Here is a 13,277-nt window from a genome sequence, read left to right as displayed (position 1 = left end):
TGGTTCACAGGCCCGCACTCAATCCACTGAGCTACACCAGCCAGGGCTCTTTTTTTTTATTATTGTTGTTCAAGTACAGTTGTCTCCATTTTTATCCCAACATGCCCCCTGCCCCACCCATTTCCATCTCTCAGCCTGGAACCTACTTTCTTTGGCTTCATCCGTGTGTCCTTTATACAAGTTCCTTGATGGCCCTTCCCCTACACTCTCCTATTATCCCTCTCCCACACATATTTTTAAATGCTAATATCTTAGATTACCTCTTCAATATTCCTTTTGTTCCACACATTTGTTCACCATTACATCTCCTTTTGTTTATTCATTAACTCATTTCATGACAAGTGGATTCCCCACTACAATACATTTTATGAGAGGATATAATGAGTCTGCCTAGTTCACTTTTGTGTGTCTAGGACCTGGATATGTCTCTGGTACAGTGTATGCACTCAGTAAACATCTTGTAGGGCATAAACAAATGAATGAATGTCCACCGAAAGGAGTTTTATGAGCACACGAAAGGGTAGAGAATGGTGTACTTTTTAAGTTATTAAAATATAAACAATTTTTATTTAAAGCAACTTACTCTAATGGGAACTAACTTATGTTTAATAATTTATGGCGATCCCTCTCTGGGAGAGATTCTGTGAGCACATAGTTAGAGCAAGTTTGTGGACAGCCTTGCCAAGTCAGGAAGGCTGGCAGGTCAGGACAGGAGGGTAGACAGAATCTCCAGAGCAAATGCTCAGTTCTTTCCCGTCTTCTTCCTACTTACAACATTTGCTATTACTTTCTTGTTTCCATAAGTAATTTTTAAAGTATCTAACACTATCTTCTAGTGACAGGGAAATCTAGTATTCTGATGCCTAAAGCAGCTGTTACCTTTTGTCACTATTTTCTAGTTCTTAGGAGTACTAAATTTAGATACAAAGTGCTGAAGCATTATTGCTGGCATTTATCATTTACAATTATATGACTACAAGTCTTAAAACGTCACTGAATTTATTACTCTATCTCCAGATGTTTAACCATTGCAGACACATAGCTGTCTATGAAATACCTCGGGTTCTATGAAATGAAATAAACTGGCATTACCTCCTTTGGTATCACACTGAAGCCTCATCTCCTTCAGCTTTAGCACCTTCTTTGTGTTTTATTCTTACTTGTGATATTATAGTTTCAGTTTATTACTAGCTCAGAAAAGTACTTTCCCTTTTGAGTTTTAGAAAACCAAATGGCATTTCCTTTGCTGCTCTGTGAGGAGGCTGCCGTCTGGCCCAAAGGCACACTCTCCGGTCTCGTGTACAGTCATGCTGGTTGTGCGCCCCTGTCCTCCCTGATCTGCGTGTGTAACGGATGGAAAGGTGGATGCTGTTATTTGCAGCCACAGGAATAGCAAATGCAGAGGTGTTGGAAACACTGTCATAGTTGTGGGAGGGAGTCTCTGTCAGCATTTTTTGGAAGAAGGAAACAGCAGGAGCTTTTTATAATGTGTATTTAATTACAGTGGCCAAGCACCCTGGCGTAGGCTCAGGATCTGTTTATGATACACCTGCCAAGAATAATTTGAAATGCCTCAAGACATGTGTTTCATAAGTGGTGTCACCCCCTACAGGTGCTAGCCAGCGGTTCTTTCTTTTCTCCCCCTGTCCTTGGTGTCAGTTCACTGTTGGTCTGGCTTCTCAAATACACAGCAACTTAAAAGAGAATTAAGAGCCATAATCATCAATGTGAGATTAACAAGCCGCTTAGAAGAGCCACCATAACTGTGATAGGGCTGGATACCTCTAATGCCCAAACTGTGGTCTGGAACTCTAAATAGAGAAAATACAAATGAAATGGGTCATTTCTCACCTTCTAACATTAAGTTAATTTTTGGAGATTTGTATTTTGTATTTGACTTTCAATGAGACAGATCATGAAATCTCAGAAAACCAACCAGTAGATGGCAATATGTGGACTTCCCTGAGCTCTGTGACAATTCTACACAAGAGACTGTGAAATTTAGTCTGGCCAGAGAATTTCAGAGATAAGGGAGTATTTAAACTAAAAGAGAACTAGGAAATTCTGTTAGTATTTGCAATGTTCTTTTTGTAGGTTATTTTATATTTTCCGTAACCATTGGAGATTATATATTAAATAATAATTGTCTGGATTTCCAGTTCCTTGTTATTAACATTACTCCTTGAAATGCAGTTGACCAGAAAGTCAACAGGGGAATCTTCTAACTGATTTTTTAAATCTTCTAATTGAAGATTTTTTTTAAAAAATCTTTTTTTAAAAATTTATGGCTTTTATTTTTTTTTTAAGATTTTATTTGTTTATTTATCTTTAGAGGGGAAGGAGAGAGGGAGAGAAACATCAATGTATGGTTGCCTTTTGTGCGTCCCCTGCTGGGAGTTGGCCTGCAGGGAACCAGCCTGCAACCCAGGCATGTGCCCTGACTGGGAATGGAACCGCGATCGTCTGGTTTGCAGGCCCACACTTAACCCACTGAGCTACGCCAGCCAGGGCGGGAATCTTCTAATTGGGAAATCTTCTAACCCTTTGAATAGATGACAATGTTTAGGGTTTTATTAACAATAACAAAAATGCAGGACAATAATGTTAATCTTCCTGATAAATTTATTTCTTTTTGTTGTTGTTGTGAGAAATTTTTTTTACTTAATTATTGTTCAAGTACAGTTTTCTGTCTTTTACTCCCATCCCCCCCTTAGTTTTTGTCCATGTATCCTTTATACTTGTTCCTGTGAATCCGTCCCCCTTTCCCCTGAAATTGTCTCCCCTCTCCCCTCTGGTCCCTGTCAGCCTGTTCTGTATTTCAGAGTCTTTGGTTATATTTTGCTTGCTTGTTTGTTTTGTTGTTTAGGTTCCTGTTAAAGGTGAGATCATGTGGTATTTGTCTTCCACCACCTGGCTAATTTCACTCAGCATAATGCTTTCCAGTTCCACCCATGCTGTTGCAAAGGGTAGGAGCTCCTTCTTTCTTTATGCTGCATAGAATTCCATTGTGTAAATATACCATAGTTTTTTCATCCAGATATATGCTGATGTTTGTATAATTGACCTGTTTGTAAAATATTTCTAGATATTTTAAATTTTTAATGAAATATTTAAAAATCTCACACCAAGATTTTGGCAGAGGCATATATGGTTGTCTGTTGCAAGAGCTGAGTTATTTCAACAGAGGCACTGATGAAAGGCTAAACACCACTCTCTCTTCAAGCTCACTGTCTAATAGAAAACTCTAGAAGAGCTATAGGGTCTCCTCTTCCTCTCCTCACTGACCACTGAAGGGCAGCTGTCCCTAATTGGCTAGAGACTGAGTAAACCAAGAGACTATGATATCATGTTGGAAAGTCTGATATTAGTCTGCTTCAAACCACAAAATAAAAGGCATTCAGCCCAATGATGGATATCATTAGGCTCTTTCTCTAATGGAAAGATAAGCTGCTCATATTAATTATCAGCCAGTACAGGAAATCTAATCCAAAGCATTATTATGGTGTTGTTTTTCTCCTTATATATTCTGCTAACTCATACACAACAGTGAAGAAAGGGGATATTGGAATCAGTAGCAGATGGATGATAAATGAATCATAAATTGGATTGTTTGTTGGTTTATTTAATTAGTTTATTAGGGTTTTCTAGAAACATCTAGGCCTTATGCAAAATTAATACATACCTGTGTGTTGAGCTGTCCAATTAGGAAAACATAAATTAGTCATATCATCTATGCTATAAAAACCACAACTGCTAAAGAAATTAAACAAATGAAAAGCTAATAAAAATAAATGTATGTTGTTCTGAATGCCCTGTGGATGAAAGCAGTGAAGTAGCCAGAATTTATTAACAAGGCAAATTCTTCCAAATGTGCTTGGTCATTTGGAATAGTCAATTTTACCTATCTTTGTTTATTTATTTATTTATTTATGTAGTAATCAATTAGTTGGTTGATGGTATGAGGTGGTCTTTTTAATAGCAGGATTTATGAAATTTCTGATTTTCTCTTATACTTAAAATTATATCACAAAATTAGGACCACTAATAGAACATATACCTTTCCTTTATATTTATATTCTTGAAAAGCTAAAAATTCTACTTGGATTGATTATCTGTTTTGTTCTTGTCAACCTTGAAGATGACAAACAATTGATTAGAAATGGATCCTCATCATATTGAGTAACTGCAGTTCAAAAAAAAACGATTCACATTAGGATCTGGCTTATTATGAGCTGTATAGATCCCCAAATGGTTTCCCATCCAACAAACTTTCTTTCTTAGTCCTTTCACTTTATCAATAAATCATTGACCATGAAAAGTAGAATTGGGAATGGATTCACTTAACTTTCTTTTTCTTAAAGTTTATTTAACACTTTTTAAAATGATTTTATTTCTTTATTTTTAAAGACAAGGGAAGGGAGGGAGAAAGAGATGGAGAGAAACGTCAATGTGTGGTTGCCTCATGCCCACCTCCTCCTGGGGACCTGGCCTGCAACCCAGGCATGTGCCCTGACTGGGAATTAAACCCATGACCTTTTGATTCGCAGGCTATCACTCAATCCACTGAGCCAAATCCCAGGGCTCAAAATTTATTTTTAATTATAGTTTAAGTTTTTTAAAACCCAGAAGTTTGTGATAATTATCAGTTGGAAAAAATTTTTTAAAAATGAAATGATTTTGGCCTAGAAGAAAGAGGCTGTGGATTTGTACACAGTTTTGTTTCCTATGATCTTTGAAACTCATATAACTAATTGTGAATTCTCATTTGTAATTCTAGGACCATATGATTTTCAGAGTCTTGAAAATATGTCACTGGCCATACCACCAGTAGATTGAATTTGAGTTTACAGTAGGGCAGGTGCTGCTCTCTCAAAACTAGATGAACTCACTGCAAGTGTCTGGCAAACAAAGGAGAGAAGCCAGGGAATTCGGTGAAAATATTGTCAGGCATTCTGAGTCATTGGAAAATGTTTGCACACATGTATACACACTTTGGAGTGACTGAAACATGTGAGCTCTTCTGAGTGTCCAGTGACAATATCAAGGGCAGATTTTAATCCTGTGGACAGCTCAAGAAAATACTACCTTAAAAAAAGAAAGTAAGTAAAAGAAAATCATAACTGAATCCCTAACTACTAATCCACATATATATATATGTATATATATATATATATATATATACATATATATATATCTTCATTTTAAATTACCTAAATGTTTAGCAATTTTTTGCTTGCTTTTTCTGTGCATTACTTTGTGCATCCCAGACCTAACTCCTGGGATTTTTTAGAAATTATATCAAATAAGGTCTATTGATGGTGGACCTCTTTTGTCTGCCCAAAACATCTTTATTCATTGTAGCTCTGGATTGATAGTTTGCTGGAACAGTATTCTTTTTTTTTTCACTTGATACATTTATATTGTAATATGATTGCCATGGTAGCATTAGCTGATACCTCTGTTTCATCGCACAATTATTATTTTTCTAGTATATTACAGTTTTGTTGTCTGTGGCTCCTGTTTTGTGAATTAAATCACCAGGACTTCTTTATCTACTAATTGCAAGTATGTACCCTTAAATAACATCTCTCCCATTCTCCCAATTCCTAGCCCCAAATAATCACCATTTCACCCTGGTTTTGGCATTTGTCTGTTTCCTTTAGTTCAATTTTTAAACATTCTATATACAAGAAATAACATACGGTATTTGTTTTTTTCTGTCTGACTTATCTCACTTAGTATAATGTTCTCAAGTTCCATCCAAGCTGTTGCAAACGTCAGGATGTCTTTTGTTCCCATGGATGAATAGTATTCCATTGTATATATACTACATCTTCTTTAAACATTTCTGCTTGATGGGTTCTTAGGTTGTTTCCACATCTTGGTTATTGGGAATAGTGCTGCAATAACCACAGAGCACATATATCTCTTCGATAACCTGTTTTCATTTCTTTGAATGTATACATAGAAATGGGGTCACTGTATTGTATGGTGGTTTTACTTTTAATTTTTAGAGGAACCTCCATGTCCCCTTCCATTGTGGATGGAGCAGTTTATGATTCCACCAACACTGCACAAGGGCTCTCTTTTCTTCACTCCTCACCAGCACTAACCTCTTGTTATCTCTTCTTGATAATATCTATTCTAACAGCTGTAAGATGACCTTGTGGTTTTAATTTTTATTTCTCTGAGGAGTAGGGATGTTGACTACCTTTCCATGTACCTCTTGGCCTTTTGGATGTCTTCAGAAAATCATATGTTTCATTCCCATTTTTCCCCTTTGTCATTGTTATGCAATTACAGCGGTCCCCATATCCCACCCATTACTCCCCCTCACCCTACCCACCCCCACCCCCCCTCCCACAGTCTGTCCTCCCCCTCTTGTCTTTGTTCATGGGTCCTTTACACATGTTCCTTGATGACCTTTCCCTTTCTTTGCCTTATTATCCCCCTCCCCCCTTCCCCTCTGGTTACTGTCAGTTTGTTGTTTATTTCAACACCTCTGATTATATTTTGCCTATTTGTTTGTTTTGTTGACTAGGTTCCACTTATAGGTGAGATCATATGGTATTTGTCTTTCACCACCTGGATTATTTCACTTAGCATAAAGATCTCCAGTTCCATCTATGCTGTTGCAAAGGGTAACAGTTCCTTCTTTCTTTCTGCTGTGTAGTATTCCATTGTGTGAATGTACCATAGTTTTTTGATCTACTCATTTACTGATAGGCACTTAGGCTGTTTCCAGCATTTGACTATTGTAAATTATACTGCTATGAATATTAGGTGCATAGGTTCTTTAGAATTGGTGTTTCAGGATTCTTAGGGTATAATCCTAGCAATGGGATTGCTGGGTCAAAAGACAGTTCCATCTTTAGTTTTTTGAGGAAATACATACTGTTTTCCACAGTAGCTGTACCAGCCTGCTTGCCCACTAACAGTATATGAGAGTTAGTTCCCATTCTTATATTAGATTGTTTGTTTTTATGTCATTGAATTATATGAATTCTTAAAAATCACTGTTGGATGTTAACTCTTTACCCAATATATGGTTTCCAAATATTTCTCCCATTTCATAGATTGCCTTTTAATCGTGTTGATTATTTACTTTACTCTACAGAAGGTTTCATTTGATACAGTCCTACTTAATAATTTTTTCTTTTGTTGTTTTTGCTTTTGGTGTCATATAAAAAAGTTATTACCAAAACTAGTGTTGTGGAAATTCTTCCGTAAGTTTTCTTCTCAGAGTTTTATGGTATTGAATCTTATGTTTATATTTTTCAGCTATTTGCAGTTCATTTTTATGCATGATGTAGGACAGGAGTCCAATTTTATTCTTCTACACCTGGCTTTGCAGTGTACCAAGCACCATTTGTTTTTTTTAAAAAGATGGTCTTGGATGTTCTTGGCTCCCTTATTATTAGTCAGTATATGTGGGAGTTCATTTCTGGGTACTCTGTTCTGTTTTACTTGTCTATGTGTATATTTTTTCATGCCAGTAGCATACTGTTTTAATAAATATAGCTCTGTAATATAGTTTGAAATCAGGACTTGTGATGCCTCCACTTTTGTTCTCAGGATTGCTTTGACTATTTAGGGTCTTTTGTGGTTCCAGAAAAATTATAGGATAGTTTTTTCTACTCATGTGACAAATACAATTGGAATTTTGATAGGAATTGCCCTGAATCTATAGATAGCTTTGGGTAATGTAGACATATTAACAATATGAACTATTTCAGTTCATTAACACAGGATGTCCTTCCATTTATTTGTCTTTTTTTATTTTGTTTAACAATATCTTTTAGTTTCCACTGTACAATTTTTTACTTCCTGTGTTACATTTATTCTTAGGTATTTTTAATTTTTGATGTTATTATAAATGAGATAGTTATTTTTATTTATGTTTGAGTGCATAAAATGCAACTGATTTCTGTGTATTGATCTTATATACTGCAAATACTGAATTCATTAATTAGACCCAATTGTTTTTAGTTGTGTCTTTGGGCTTTTCAATACACACAATCATATCATCTTCAAAGAACCACAAATTTACTTTAAAAGAAATTTGGATGCCTTTTATTTCTTTTCTCGCTTAATTCCTCTAGCTAGGACTTCCGGTACTATTTTGAATAGAGTGGTTAGAGTGGGCACCTTTGTCTTGTCTTGTTCCTGTCCTTGAAATCTTTAATTTTTCTTTATTAAATGCAGGACAGTTATCATATACTTCTTTTGCTTTGTGCAGATATGTTCTATACCCAATCTGTAGTAGGTTTTTTTTTAATCATGAAAAGATGTTGTATTTATTCAGATGGTTTTCTGCATCTGTTGAGGTGATCATATAATTTTTCATATTTATTATATTAATGTGTCTACCACACATTGGTTTGTACATATCAAACCATCCCTGCATCCCAAGGATAAATCTCACTAGGTCATGCTTTATAATCCCTTTAACAAATTCTTAATTTTGTTTGCTAATATTTTGTTGAGAATTTTCGTATCTATATTCATCAGGGATATTTGGTCTACAGTTTTCTTTTCTTGTAATGTCCTTGTCTAGCCTTGATATTGGTAGTACTGACCTTGTGGAAAGAGTTTTTAAGTGTGTCCTCCTCTTTAATTTTAGAAAGAGTTTGAGAAGGATTGGCCTTAAATCTTTAAATGTTTGATAGAATTCACCAGTGAAGGCATCTAGTCCCAGGGGTTTCTGTGTAAGGAAATTTTTGATTACTGATTTCATCTCCATACTTGCTATTAGTCTCTTCAGACTTGCTATTTCTTCCTGGTGAAGTCTTGGTAGGTTCTGTCATTCTAGGAACTTAACCTAATTTGTTGTCATGTAGTAGTCCATAGCAGTTTCTTATGACCATATGTATTTCTGTAGAGTCAGTTGTAATTTTTCCTCTTTTATTCTTGATTTTATTTATTTGAGTCTTCTCTCTTTTTTTCTTAGTCTCACTAGAGGTTTGTCAATTTTGTCTACCTTCTTGAAAAAGCAGCTCTTGGTTTTATTGATCTTTTCTATTATTTTCCTGGTCTCTATTTTATTTTCATATTTTCACTCTGATCCTTCTTATTACCTTCTTTCAGCTGATTTTGGACTTAAATTGTTCTTTTTCCTTTACCTTGTGATATAAAGTCAGATTATTTGTAATCTTTGTAGATTTCTAATATTTGCATTTATTGCTATAAACTTCCTTCTCAGAATTACCTTTGCAGTGTCCCATAGGCTCTGGTATTAATATAATGGGTTTCAATATTCATTTGTTTCAAGATATCCTTTAAATACCCTCTTGATGTTCTCCTTTGACCCATTGATTATTTAAGAGTGTTCAGTTTGTACATATTTGTAGATTTTCTAGCCCTTCCCATGCTGTTGATTTCTAGTTTCATACCACCATGGTCTGGAAAGATACTTGGTATGATTTCAGTGTTCCTCAGTTGCTGACTTGTTTGGTGCTCTATCATATTATCTAGCCTTGAATATAGAACAAAATTCTTGATTTGAAGTTGTTTTCACTCAGTATTTTGATAATTTTAGTCTACTACATTGGTCTCTCATGATTGCTGTTGAGATGACTGCTCTCAGTTTCATACTTATTTCTCTGTAGGCAGTGTCTTTTCTCTGCACTATTTAAGTACTCTTTTGAAGTAATAGTGCTTTCTCAATATCAGTTTTTGAAAATGTTCAGCCACTAAATAGTGTTTTCATTTTCCCATTCATTTTCCCCCATTTGAATCCAGTTACATGTGTAGTACATCCACATTTATTTTCACCTTTCATAGTCTTTAATTTTTCTCTCTTTCTGTATCTTTCTCTTTTTTAAGATGTACTTTATTGATTATGCTATTACAGTTGTCTCATTTCCCCCCCTTTGCTCCCCTCCACCCTGCCTACCCCCTCCCACCCACATTCCCCCCCTTTAGTTCATGTCCATGTGTCATACTTATAACTTCTTTAACTTCTACATTTCCCATACTACTCTCACCCTCGCCCTGTCTGTTTTCTACCTACCATCTATGCTACTTATTCTCTGTACCTTTTCCCCCTCTCTCCTCCTCCCACTCTCCTGTTGCTAACCCTCCATGTGATCTCCATTCCTGTGATTCTGTTCCCGTTCTAGCTGTTTGCTTAGTTTGTTTTTGTTTTTGTTTTAGGTGTGGTTGTTAATAATTGTGAGATTGCTGTCATTTTACTGTACATGATTTTTATCTTTTTTCTTAGATAAGTTCTTATTTAATGAGTTCTTCTTTAATAAGTTCTTCTTTATTATATGCCTTTAACATGGCATATAATAAAAGGTTGGTGATGATGAACTCCTTTAACTTGACCTTATCTGAGAAGCACTTTATCTGCCCTTCCATTCTAAATGAAAGCTTTGCTAGATAGAGCAATCTTGGATGTAGGTCCTTGCATTTCATGACTTGGAGTACTTTCCAGCCCCTTCTTGCCTGTAAAGTCTCCTCTGAGAAATCAGCTCCTTTGTAGGTAAATAACTCCTTTTCTCTTGCTGCTTGTAGGATTCTCTCCTTCATTTTGGTCTTAGCTAATGTAATTATGATGCACTTTGGTGTGTTCCTTCTTGGGTCCAACTTCTTTGGGACTCTCTGAACTTCCTGGGCTTTTTGGAAGTCTATTTCTTTTACCAGATTGGGGAAGTTCTCCTTTATTTGTTCAAATGCCTTTTCCACTTGTTGCTCTTCCTCTTCTCCTTCTGGTACCCCTATCATTTGGATGTTGGAACATTTAAAGATGACCTGGAGGTTCCTAAGCCTCTCCTCATTTTTTTGAATTCCTGTTTCTTTATTCTTTTCTGATTGGATGTTTCTTTCTTCCTTCTGGTCCACTCCATTTATCTAGTCTCAGTTTTGTTTCCATCACTATTTGTTTTCCATCACTATTTGTGTATTTTCCTTTATTTCATTTAATGTAGCCTTCATTTTTTCATGTAATTTGTGACCAAATTCAACCAGTTCTGTGAGCATCCTGATCACCAGTATTTTGAACTGTGCATCTGATAGGCTGGCTATCTCTTTGTTGCTTAGTTGCATTTTTTTCTGGAGCTTTGATCTGTTCTTTTGTTTCTGCCATTTTTTGGTCTTGTCATGCCTGTTGTGTAGTGAGGGGTGGAGGCTTAAGTGCTCACCAGGGTGGGGCAACCCAGTCACTGAGTTGTGACACTGTATTTGGGGCAGGGGACTGAGAGGGAACAATGGTGCTTGCTCCACTCTCTGCTGGATTTCAGCCACTTCCCCTGCTTTCCCCAAGCAAATTGGGCCCTTCTGGTGCTGATTCCCATGTGGGTTGGCTTGTGTACATTCTAGGACACTGTGGGTCTCTCCAGCAAACTCCCCTGTGAGGCTGGGAGTTTCTTCCCCCACCTCAACCCCCCAAGGTGTTTTCAGTTGGTGTTTTGTGGCTCTATTTCCCCACTCTGGAGCCCTGAGTTGCATGGTCTGTCTCACTCCCTCATTTGCCTGGTATATCTGTGCACAAATGTGGGACCACTCAGTCTGCCAGTCACCTTGTGCAATGCACCCCTCCACAATCCACCGCCTTGCTGGTTCTACCCGCTGCCGCCCCTATGCCCAGGGTCCTCCAGCCACTGTTCTTTTTGCCGCTCAACCTCTCTCTGCCTGGTGGCCCAACTCCACCCCTCCTACCAGTCTGGATGAATATGTCTACTTTAATTCCTTGATTGTTGGACTTCCATACAGTTCAATTTTCTGTCAGTACTGATTGTTTTTTGTTTTTAATCTGTTGCTGTCCCTATTTTGGTTGTACAAGGAGGCACAGTATGTCTACCTATGCCTCTATCTTGGTCGGAAGTCCTGTATCTTTCTCTTTCTATGCTGTATTTAAATAGATTTTTGTCCATAAATATCTTTAAATTAACAAATTTTCTCTTTAGGTATATTGCCTCAGCTATTTAAATGATCAGTTAATTTTTTTTTTAAATTATGATTATGTTTTTATTTCTAGAAGCTCTATTTCTTTCTTAAATCTGATGTCCACCTTTTATATTTCTCGGTTCTTATACAAGTTTTGGATTACCTCCTGTTTCTTTGGACTTGTAACCATCAATTTCATTCTTGTGCCTGGTAATTCCAGTACCTGACATCTTTGGGGTTCAAATTTTGCCTTATGTTTTTTTCTGAAGACTTTTGGTCATTGTTGTTAACTCTTTTGAGTATTCAGTCATTTTAGAATGGGGGTTAAATTTGGCTTATCTCAAACTGTAGACATGCTTAGGGGCCTGACTTCTGGGTGCTTTCTTCTTCAGAGGGTTTGTCTTTCTGCTTCTGGAGTACTCTATTCAAAAAAATTTTTTTTTGGCTTTCCTACTCTAAGCTACACACTTATGCCAGTATATAGGTGCTGTACAGTCCCTTCTTTCACTGAAAATATTGTTGTGATGTGCCTCAAGTGTTGGGTGAAGATTGCATTTCCAGCTTTCCAAGGTTTTGTCTGTTGTACTATCTCAACCATTAAAATATGAATAAGAAGATATCTTTAGGGGAGCTCTGATTTTTTTCTTTTATGGAGATATAATTCATGTATCTTAGAATGTATCCTTTTAAGTGTAACATTCAGTAGGTTTCAGTATGTTCACAAGGCTGTTCAATCACCACTGCCATGTAATTCCAGGGTATTTTCATCACCCCAAAAAGAAACCCATGCTTATTAGCAGTTACCTCTCCTTCCCTCTTCCCCTAGCTTCTGACAACAGCTAATATGCTTTTTGTTTCCATGGTTTTCCCATGTCTGGACATATCATGTAAAATGTGTCATATATTTGGAGCTTTTGCATTTGAATTCTTTCAGTTATCATGGCATTTTCAAGGTTCATCCCTGTTGTAGCATGTATCAGCATCTCATTACTTTTTATGGGTGAGTAATGTTCCATTTATGGATATGACATACATTGTTTTTATTCATCAGTTCATGGGCATTTGAGTCTTTTCACTTTTGTCCTATTATGAGTAATGTTGCTATGTACAAGTTTTTATGTGGGTGATTTTTCTCCCATTTTCTTGAGTATGTATCTAAAATTGAAATTGCTGGGTCATGTAATAACTATCTTTAACAGGTTGAGGAATCACCAAACTGTTTTACAAAGCAGCATTTTACATTCCAATTAGCAATATATGATGCTATACATTTCTCCATATACTTACCTACATTTGTTATTGTCTTTTTTATTATAACCACCATAGTGAACATAAAATGGTATATCTTGTGGATTTTATTTGCATTTTACAATGACTAATGATATTGA

Source organism: Sturnira hondurensis, unplaced genomic scaffold (assembly GCF_014824575.4).
Source record: "Sturnira hondurensis isolate 20B ecotype Veracruz unplaced genomic scaffold, ASM1482457v3 Scaffold0012488, whole genome shotgun sequence".
In the NCBI taxonomy this organism is placed as follows: domain Eukaryota; kingdom Metazoa; phylum Chordata; class Mammalia; order Chiroptera; family Phyllostomidae; genus Sturnira; species Sturnira hondurensis.
Note: the sequence above shows the minus strand (reverse complement) of the source record.